This window comes from Ranitomeya variabilis, chromosome 6 (assembly GCF_051348905.1).
Source record: "Ranitomeya variabilis isolate aRanVar5 chromosome 6, aRanVar5.hap1, whole genome shotgun sequence".
In the NCBI taxonomy this organism is placed as follows: domain Eukaryota; kingdom Metazoa; phylum Chordata; class Amphibia; order Anura; family Dendrobatidae; genus Ranitomeya; species Ranitomeya variabilis.
In genome coordinates, this window is record NC_135237.1 from 19,776,246 (window position 1) to 19,788,077 (window position 11,832).

The window sequence follows — 11,832 nt, forward strand, 5'->3', positions numbered from 1 at the left end:
TGCTGGTGCAGTCACTGTGTACATACATTACATTACTGATCCTGAGTTACATCCTGTATTATACCCCAGAGCTGCACTCACTATTCTGCTGGTGCAGTCACTGTGTACATACATTACATTACTGATCCTGAGTTACATCCTGTATTATACTCCAGAGCTGCACTCACTATTCTGCTGGTGCAGTCACTGTGTACATACATTACATTACTGATCCTGAGTTACATCCTGTATTATACCCCAGAGCTGCACTCACTATTCTGCTGGTGCAGTCACTGTGTACATACATTACATTACTGATCCTGAGTTACATCCTGTATTATACTCCAGAGCTGCACTCACTATTCTGCTGGTGCAGTCACTGTGTACATACATTACATTACTGATCCAGAGTTACATCCTGTATTATACTCCAGAGCTGCACTCACTATTCTGCTGGTGCAGTCACTGTGTACATACATTACATTACTGATCCAGAGTTACATCCTGTATTATACTCCAGAGCTGCACTCACTATTTTGCTGGTGAAGTCACTGTGTACATACATTACATTACTGATCCTGAGTTACATCCTGTATTATACTCCAGAGCTACACTCACTATTCTGCTGGTGCAGTCACTGTGTACATACATTACATTACTGATCCAGAGTTACATCCTGTATTATACTCCAGAGCTGCACTCACTATTCTGCTGGTGCAGTCACTGTGTACATACATTACATTACTGATCCTGAGTTACATCCTGTATTATACTCCAGAGCTGCACTCACTATTCTGCTGGTTCAGTCACTGTGTACATACATTACATTACATTACTGATCCTGAGTTACCTCCTGTATTATACCCCAGAGCTGTACTCACTATTCTGCTGCTGCAGTCACTGTGTACATACATTACATTACTGATCCTGAGTTACATCCTGTATTATACTCCAGAGCTGCACTCAATATTCTGCTGGTGCAGTCACTGTGTACATACATTACATTACTGATCCTGAGTTACATCCTGTATTATACCCCAGAGCTGCACTCGCTATTTTGCTGGTGAAGTCACTGTGTACATACATTACATTACTGAACCTGAGTTACATCCTGTATTATACCCCAGAGCTGCACTCGCTATTCTGCTGGTGCAGTCACTGTGTACATACATTACATTACTGATCCTGAGTTACATCCTGTATTATACTCCAGAGCTGTGCTCACTATTCTGCTGGTGCAGTCACTGTGTACATACATTACATTACTGATCCTGAGTTACATCCTGTATTATACCCCAGAACTGCACTCACTATTCTGCTGGTGCAGTCACTGTGTACATACATTACATTACTGATCCTGAGTTACATCCTGTATTATACCCCAGAGCTGCACTCACTATTCTGCTGGTGCAGTCACTGTGTACATACATTACATTGCTGATCCTGAGTTACATCCTGTATTACACTCCAGAGCTGCACTCACTATTCTGCTGGTGCAGTCACTGTGTACATACATTACAATACTGATCCTGAGTTACATCCTGTATTATACTCCAGAGCTGCACTCGCTATTTTGCTGGTGAAGTCACTGTGTACATACATTACGTTACTGATCCTGAGTTACATCCTGTATTATACTCCAAAGCTGCACTCACTATTCTGCTGGTGCAGTCACTGTGTACATACATTACATTACTGATCCTGAGTTACATCCTGTATTATACTCCAGAGCTGCACTCACTATTCTGCTGGTGCAGTCACTGTGTACATACATTACATTACTGATCCTGAGTTACATCCTGTATTATACTCCAGAGCTGCACTCACTATTCTGCTGGTGCAGTCACTGTGTACATACATTACATTACTGATCCTGAGTTACATCCTGTATTATACCCCAGAGCTGCACTCACTATTCTGCTGGTGCAGTCACTGTGTACATACATTACATTACTGATCCTGAGTTACATCCTGTATTACACTCCAGAGCTGCACTCACTATTCTGCTGGTGCAGTCACTGTGTACATACATTACATTACTGATCCTGAGTTACATCCTGTATTATACTCCAGAGCTGCACTCACTATTCTGCTGGTGCAGTCACTGTGTACATACATTACATTACTGATCCTGAGTTACATCCTGTATTATACCCCAGAGCTGCACTCACTATTCTGCTGGTGCAGTCACTGTGTACATACATTACGTTACTGATCCTGAGTTACATCCTGTATTATACCCCAGAGCTGCACTCACTATTCTGCTGGTGCAGTCACTGTGTACATACATTATGTTACTGATCCTGCGTTACATCCTGTATTATACTCCAGAGCTGCACTCGCTATTTCGCTGGTGAAGTCACTGTGTACATACTTTACGTTACTGATCCTGAGTTACATCCTGTATTATACCCCAGAGCTGCACTCACTATTCTGCTGGTGCAGTCACTGTGTACATACATTACGTTACTGATCCTGAGTTACATCCTGTATTATACTCCAGAGCTGCACTCGCTATTTTGCTGGTGAAGTCACTGTGTACATACATTACGTTACTGATCCTGAGTTACATCCTGTATTATACTCCAGAGCTGCACTCACTATTCTGCTGGTGCAGTCACTGTGTACATACATTACATTATTGATCCTGAGTTACCTCCTGTATTATACTCCAGAGCTGCACTCACTATTCTGCTGGTGCAGTCACTATGTACATACATTACATTACTGATCCTGAGTTACCTCCTGTATTATACTCCAGAGCTGCACTCACTATTCTGCTGGTGCAGTCACTATGTACATACATTACATTACTGATCCTGAGTTACCTCCTGTATTATACTCCAGAGCTGCACTCACTATTCTGCTGGTGCAGTCACTGTGTACATACATTACATTACTGATCCTGAGTTACATCCTGTATTATACCCCAGAGCTGCACTCACTATTCTGCTGGTGCAGTCACTGTGTACATACATTACATTACTGATCCTGAGTTACCTCCTGTATTATACTCCAGAGCTGTACTCACTATTCTGCTCGTGCAGTCACTGTGTACATACATTACATTACTGATCCTGAGTTACCTCCTGTATTATACTCCAGAGCTGCACTCACTATTCTGCAGGCTTTGGAGGTGAGATCTCCCTGTTTCTTCAGCACCTGGTCATTGCATGTTCTGGTTTGTTACATTTTGAGAAGTATCTACTGATGTAACAATAACTAATTTTCCCCATGTTAGGGAAGCAGTTGTCTATCCACATGCTTGCTGTTTCTTATGAAATCACTGCTATTGTGACGGCAGCCCGGGTCCAGTATATCCTATTATTCTATTGATCAACTATGAAATGTTTATTGATGAATATCTTTTACAGTTTTAGGGTACGTTCACACAGGACTTTTTTGCTGCTTTTTTTTGCTGCTTTTTTTTATGCTAATTTTCAGCTGCTTTTTACAGTACCAGTAAAGCCTATGAGATTTCAGAAATCTCATGCACACACGTTGGTTTTTTGTTTGATCAGTTTTTTCTGCTTTGCTGCTTTTTTTGGACATAGGGCATGTCACTTCTTTCAGCGTTTTTGCAGCGTTTTTTCACCCATTGACTTGAATGGGTGATGAAAAAAACGCTGCAAAAACGCTGAAAAAACGCATGTAGCAGCATTTGCTGCTTTTTTTGTGCAGAAAATCATGGCCAGCAGGAAGGGATCTCACAGCCAAGAGCTTAGGGGTGTGGTTAGTGAGGTGTGAAGAGCCATTGTGAGGTGTGAAGAGCCATTGTGAGGTGTCCTGATTGTGATCTATTGTGAGGGAGTTCCTGGTAGTGAGGTGTTAGCCATGTCTTGGTATAGGAGGATGAGCATTAATGTTTCCCAACTAATCATGGAGGTAATATTTTTTTTAATTTGTGATATATCTATCCGATTGTTTGCAATGGTACACTTTGCGATGCTCATGTGCTGTTATGTACATGTTCATGTGTTCTGCATGTGTATGTCTGTAGCTTCCTTGTCATGAATGTTGGCTTCATTTCATCTTGCATTTGGTAATTACTTTTTCATTTATTTTTGCAAGGTGGAAGCAATGCCTGTAATTTGGGATGTAGCTTGCCCAAACTACAGTGATCGTCAAAAAAAGGCCGATGCATGGCATGTAATCTGCCGTAAATTGTTCCCCCGCTGAGATGAAGGCGATGCTAAGCTCCACTGGGAGATTGGTAAATAAAAAACGTAACATATGTCCTTTTCTAACAAATTAAATGACCAGGTAGTAGGTAAATACTAGTGATGTGAACGTGCTCTGATAACGTGTTATGTGAGCGTGCTTGAGTACTAACTGAGTGTCTTTGGTATAGTCATCAAACATGTTTGATTCACCATATACCACAAAAAAACGCATGAAAAATACGCACCAAAAACGCACCAAAAAACGCACTAAAAACGCACCTATAAGCAGCTGAAAATTAGCATAAAAAAAGCAGCAAAAAAAAGCAGCAAAAAAGTCCTGTGTGAACGTACCCTTAATGAGTTTTCCTAATTTGTGAGAAGTCTTGCAGTCCTGTAAGTCTTTCACTTGCCTATAGCGCCACCACATGGAAAACGAAGCAATTCATCGACCCATTTGTACCGGTGAACAGCAAAGGACACTGCAATACCGACCTCCAGCACTGGATGGCGCTCCAGCAGAAGCCACTGCAGAATTCAGCTGATGGCAATGTGTCCGCATCTTACACGTCTGCATTTCATTTATAGACAAACTGGAAATAAGAAACCAATAATATAAGGATGAGAGGACGGGTCACTGATCAGAGAGGCGACTGTTCCCATCACCGGAAATCTCTGTAAGACGGGCCACAAGTTCTCCTTAGAGTTGAGGACGGGGCCGGTTTGTTATTCTCCATCTTTGCGTCCTTCTCTGGCCCCGAGTTGTGGAGACCTCGATGCTCCCATGGAGCCTCGTCCTGCACAACATTCCTGGCTTTCTGGACACATGCAGACCTTTCTCTGCTCCACTGCTGGAAAAAAGTGTCTTCTACTCACCGGCAGGAGGTTTGGGGGGTGATTGTGGTCAATTGAGCCTCTGTAATAACTGCGACCTAAAGCAGCGACCACCTCCACCTCGCTGGTGTCTGAGGGGAAGTGGAGGTCTGTGCCCGGTACTGGTCCAGCCCCGGCTGTCCTCTGCTTCGTCCAGAGCCATCTCATCACTCCATAAATCCTGGGAACAATCTGTATCAGATATTTCTTTGTGCAGTCCTGACGCTTCCATTTCTATGTCTTGCTCAGTGGTTGGGCTCAGCCTCCTCACCTCGGCCGTGTCTCTGAGCACTTTGTACTTCTGTGTCTTGTTCAGTGGTGGTCGGGCTCTGCCTCCTCACCTCGGCCATGTCTCTGAGCACTGAGCACCTTGTACTCCTGTGTCTTGCTCCGTGGTGGTCGGGCTCAGCCTCCTCACCTCAGCCATGTCTCTGAGCACTGAACACCTTGTACTTCTGTGTCTTGTTCAGTGGTGGTCGGGCTCAGCCTCCTCACCTCGGCCGTGTCTCTGAGCACTGAGCACCTTGTACTCCTGTGTCTTGCTCAGTGGTGGTCGGGCTCAGCCTCCTCACCTCAGCCATGTCTCTGAGCACTGAGCACCTTGTACTCCTGTGTCTTGTTCAGTGGTGGTCGGGCTCAGCCTCCTCACCTCGGCCATGTCTCTGAGCACTGAGCACCTTGTACTCCTGTGTCTTGTTCGGTGGTGGCCGGGCTCAGCCTCCTCACCTCGGCTGTGTCTCTGAGCACTGAGTACCTTGTACTCCTGTGTCTTGTTCGGTGGTGGTCGGGCTCAGCCTCCTCACCTCAGCCGTGTGTCTGAGCACTGAGCACCTTGTACTCCTGTGTCTTGCTCAGTGGTGGTCGGGCTCAGCCTCCTCACCTCGGCCATGTCTCTGAGCACTGAGCACCTTGTACTTCTGTGTCTTGCTCAGTGGTGGCCGGGCTCAGCCTCCTCACCTCGGCCATGTCTCTGAGCACTGAGTACCTTGTACTCCTGTGTCTTGCTCAGTGGTGGCCGGGCTCAGCCTCCTCACCTCGGCCATGTCTCTGAGCACTGAGCACCTTGTACTTCTGTGTCTTGTTCGGTGGTGGTCGGGCTCAGCCTCCTCACCTCGGCCGTGTCTCTGAGCACTGAGCACCTTGTACTTCTGTGTCTTGCTCAGTGGTGGTCGGGCTCAGCCTCCTCACCTCGGCCGTGTCTCTGAGCACTGAGCACCTTGTACTCCTGTGTCTTGCTCAGTGGTGGTCGGGCTCAGCCTCCTCACCTTGGCTGTGTCTCTGAGCACTGAGCACCTTGTACTCCTGTGTCTTGCTCAGTGGTGGCCGGGCTCAGCCTCCTCACCTCGGCTGTGTCTCTGAGCACCTTGTACTCCTGTGTCTTGCTCAGTGGTGGTCGGGCTCGGCCTCCTCACCTCGGCCATGTCTCTGAGCACTGAGCACCTTGTACTTGGGTCTTGCTCAGTGGTGGTCGGGCTCAGCCTCCTCACCTCGGCTGTGTCTCTGAGGTCTGAGCACCTTGTACTTCTGTGTCTTGCTCAGTGGTGGTCGGACTCAGCCTCCTCACCTCGGCTCTGTCTCTGAGCACTGAGCACCTTGTACTCCTGTGTCTTGCTCAGTGGTGGTCGGGCTCTGCCTCCTCACCTCGGCCGTGTCTCTGAGCACTGCGCACCTTGTACTTGGGTCTTGCTCAGTGGTGGTCGGGCTCGGCCTCCTCACCTCGGCCGTGTCTCTGAGCACTGAGCACCTTGTACTTCTGTGTCTTGCTCAGTGGTGGTCGGGCTCAGCCTCCTCACCTCGGCTGTGTCTCTGAGCACTGAGCACCTTGTACTCCTGTGTCTTGCTCAGTGGTGGTCGGGCTCAGCCTCCTCACCTCGGCTGTGTCTCAGAGCACTGAGCACCTTGTACTCTTGTGTCTTGCTCAGTGGTGGTCGGGCTCAGCCTCCTCACCTCGGCCATGTCTCTGAGCACTGTGCACCTTGTACTTCTGTGTCTTGCTCAGTTGTGGTCGGGCTCAGCCTCCTCACCTCGGCTGTGTCTCTGAGCACTGAGCACCTTGTACTTCTGGGTCTTGCTCAGTGGTGGTCGGGCTCAGCCTCCTCACCTCGGCTGTGTCTCTGAGCACTGAGCACCTTGTACTTCTGTGTCTTGCTCAGTGGTGGTCGGGCTCAGCCTCCTCACCTCGGCCGTGTCTCTGAGCACTGAGCACCTTGTACTCCTGTGTCTTTCTCAGTGGTGGTCGGGCTCGGCCTCCTCACCTCGGCCGTGTCTCTGAGCACTGAGCACCTTGTACTTCTGTGTCTTGCCCAGTGGTGGCCAGTGCACAAACCTCACCATCAACTACACGAAACGTCTGACTGCTGGGCTTGCCAACAAGGGTTTTGCCACCAAGTATTAAGTCTTGTTTGCCAGAGGGATCAAATACTTAGGTCTCACAGCAAAATGCAAATAAATTTATAGAATTTATACAATGTGATTTTCTGGATTTTATTTTTGATATTTTATCTCTCATTGTTAAAATTAACCTACCCTTAAAATTATAGACTGTTCATGTCTTTGTCAGTGGGCAAACTTACAAAATCAGTGAGGGATCATGGTCAATATGGCAATACTGGTGTTTGGATTTTTTTATTTAGTGATATGCCCTAAGGGTTAAATGATTTTCAATTTTCATTGATCAGACTTTTATAGATGCAGCGATATCGAATTTACTTTTTTTTGTTACTTTCTCTATTTTTTACTGGGATAAGGAGGGGGGGATTCAAACTTTTATACCTTTTTTTTTTTTTCTTGCTGTATTTCTCAGTTCAATGAAAGGCTTTGAACCTGCAGTCATTTGATGGCATGTCCTCTACACTGTGATGGTGAGAATCACGGTCCTCTAGGACGCCCTGCTAGGGGCTGACTGCACAGGTGTACCAAGATGGCTCCCCACGAGTATCCAGTGATTCCATGGGAGAAGGGGGCAGCTGATGGGCACCAGAAAGGTCACATGACGGAACTGAAGGGGTTATAGCTAGTGTTCTCCCACCCATGTTATTTTATGCCATATCATTAAGGGGGGGGGGGAATTAACCCCTTCACCCCCAAGGGTGGTTTGCACGTTAATGACCGGGCCAATTTTTACAATTCTGACCACTGTCCCTTTATGAGGCTATAACTCTGGAACGCTTTGACGGATCTTGGCGATTCTGACATTGTTTTCTCGTGACATATTGTACTTCATGTTAGTGGTAAAATTTATTCGATATAACTTGCGTTTATTTGTGAAAAAAATGGAAATTTGGCGAAAATTTTGAAAATTTCGCAATTTTCCAACTTTGAATTTTTATGCCCTTAAATCACAGACATATGTCACGCAAAATACTTAATAAGTAACATTTCCAACATGTCTACTTTACATCAGTACAATTTTGGAACCAAAATTTTTTTTTGTGACGGAGTTATAAGGGTTAAAAGTTGACCAGCAATTTCTCATTTTTACAACACAATTTTTTTTTAGGGACCACATCTCATTTGAAGTCATTTTGAGGGATCTATATGATAGAAAATACCCAAGTGTGACACCATTCTAAAAACTGCACCCCTCAAGGTGCTCAAAACCACATTCAAGAAGTTTATTAACCCTTCAGGTGTTTCACAGGAATTTTTGGAATGTTTAAATAAAAATGAACATTTAACTTTTTTTCACACAAAATTTATTTCAGCTCCAATTTGTTTTATTTTACCAAGGGTAACAGGAGAAAATGGACCCCCAAAGTTGTTGTACAATTTGTCCTGAGTACGCTGATACCCCATATGTGGGGGTAAACCACTGTTTGGGCGCATGACAGAGCTCGGAAGGAAAGGAGCGCCATTTGACTTTTCAATGCAAAATTGACTGGAATTGAGATGGGACGCCATGTTGCGTTTGGAGAGCCCCTGATGTGCCTAAACACTGAAACCCCCTACAAGTGACACCATTTTGGAAAGTAGACCCCCTAAGGAACTTATCTTGATGTGTGGTGAGCACTTTGACCCACCAAGTGCTTCACAGAAGTTTATAATGCAGAGCCGTAAAAAAAAAAATCATATTTTTTCACAAAAATGATCTTTTCGCCCCCAATTTTTTATTTTCCCAAGGGTAAGAGAAGAAATTGGACCCCAAAAAATGTTGTGCAATTTGTCCTGAGTACGCTGATACCCCATATGTGGGTGTAAACCATTGTTTGGGCGCATGGCAGAGCTTGGAAGGGAAGGAGCGTCATTTGACTTTTCAATGCAAAATTGACTGGAATTGAGATGGGACGCCATGTTGCGTTTGGAGAGCCCCTGATGTGCCTAAACATTGAAACCCCCTACAAGTGACACCATTTTGGAAAGTAGACCCCCTAAGGAACTTATCTAGATGTGTGGTGAGCACTTTGACCCACCAAGTGCTTCACAGAAGTTTATAATGCAGAGCCGTAAAAATAAAAAATCATATTTTTTCACAAATGATCTTTTCACCCCAAATGTTTTATTTTCCCAAGGGTAAGAGAAGAAATTGGACCCCAAAAAATGTTGTGCAATTTGTCCTGAGTACGCTGATACCCCATATGTGGGTGTAAACCATTGTTTGGGCGCATGGCAGAGCTTGGAAGGGAAGGAGCGCCATTTGACTTTTCAATGCAAAATTGACTGGAATTGAGATGGGACGCCATGTTGCGTTTGGAGAGCCCCTGATGTGCCTAAACATTGAAACCCCCCACAAGTGACACCATTTTGGAAAGTAGACCCCCTAAGGAACTTATCTAGATGTGTTTTGAGAGCTTTGAACCCCCAAGTGTTTCACTACAGATTATAACGCAGAGCCGTGAAAATAATTTTTTTTTTTTTTTCTCAAAAATGATTTTTTAGCCCCCAGCTTTGTATTTTTACAACGGTAACAGAATAAATTGGACCCCAAAATTTGTTTTCCAATTTGTCCTGAGTACGCTGATACCCCATATGTGGGGGGGAACCACTGTTTGGGCGCATGACAGAGCTCGGAAGGGAAGGAGCGCCATTTGGAATGCAGACTTAAATGGATTGGTCAGCAGCCGTCACGTTGCATTTGCAGAGCCCCTGATGTACCCAAACAGTACAAACCCCCCACAAGTGACCCCATATTGGAAACTAGACCTCCCAAGGAACTTATCTAGATGTGTTTTGAGAACTTTGAACCCCCAAGTGTTTCACTAAAGTTTATAGCGCAAAGCCGTGAAAATAAAAATTCTTTTTTTTTTTCACAAAAATGATTTTTTAGCCCCCAGTTTTGTATTTTCACAAGGGTAACAGGATAAATTAGACCCCAAAAGTTGTTGTCCAATTTGTCCTGAGTACGCTGATACCCCATATGTGGGGGGGAACCACTGTTTGGGTGCATGACAGAGCTCGGAAGGGAAGGAGCGCCATTTGGAATGCAGCCTTAAATGGATTGGTCTGCAGGCGTCACGTTGCATTTGCAGAGCCCCTGATGTACCCAAACAGTACAAACCCCCCACAAGTGACCCCATATTGGAAACTAGACCTCCCAAGGTACTTATCTAGATGTGTTGTGAGAACTTTGAACCCCCAAGTGTTTCACTACAGTTTATAACGCAGAGCCGTGAAAATAAAGCATCTTTTTTTTCCCACAAAAATGATTTTTAGCCCCCCAAATTTTTATTTTCCTAAGGATAACAAGAGAACTTGGACCCCAGAAGTTGTTGTTCAATTTGTCCCGAGTACGCTGATAATACATATGTTGGGGTAAACCCCTTTTTGGGCGCACGGGAGAGCTCGGAAGGGAAGGAGCACTGTTTTACTTTTTCAATGCAGAATTGGCTGGAATTGAGATTGGACGCCATGTCGCGCTTGGAGAGCCCCTGATGTGCCTAAACAGTGGAAACCCCCCAATTATAACTGAAACCCTAACCCAAACACACCCCTAACCCTAATCCCAACGGTAACCCTAACCACACCCCTAGCCCTGACACACCCATAATTCTAATCCCAACCCTAATCCAAACCGTAAATGTAATCCAAACCCTAACTTTAGCCCCAACCATAACTTTAGCCCCAACCCTAACCCTAACTTTACCTCCAACCCTAGCCCTAACCCTAACCCTACCCCTACCCCTAAACGTGACTGAAATACGTGGCACTTAAATACGTGGCACTGAAATACGTGGCACTGAAATACGTGGCACTGAAATACGTGGCACTGAAATACGTGCAACTGAAATACGTGCAACTGAAATACGTGGCACTTAAATATGTGGCACTGAAATACGTGATACGTGGCACTTAAACATGTGGCACTGAAACACGTGGCACTGAAACACGTGGCACTGAAACACGTGGCACTGAAATACGTGGCACTGAAATACGTGGCACTATGACTGTCAGAAAATGTTCATTAAACGGTTAGGGGTGAGGTTAGGGGTAGAGTTAGGGTTAGGGTTTGGATCTCTTTATCACCTTGATGGTGGTGGGTGGCTTTTCAGTGTGTTTTATGTTTTTTTTCGATAAAAACGCATGCGTTTTTAACGCAAACGCATGTGCTTAAAAACGCAAGAAAATACTGCAGGTTGTATTTCTGAAAATGAACGCATGCAGAAAAAAAACGCATGCGTTTGAAAACGCGACCAAACCCGTACAAAAAAACGCATGCGTTTTCAATGTTAAATATAGGGAAAAAACGCATGCGTTTTTTTGTGCAAAAAACGCCGCAGACAAAAACGCAAGTGTGAAACCAGCGACGCTTTTTATAGCAAAAAAGTTTTTGCGTCTCCACATTTTGAGACCTATAATTTTTCCACATTTTGCTCCACAGAGTCAT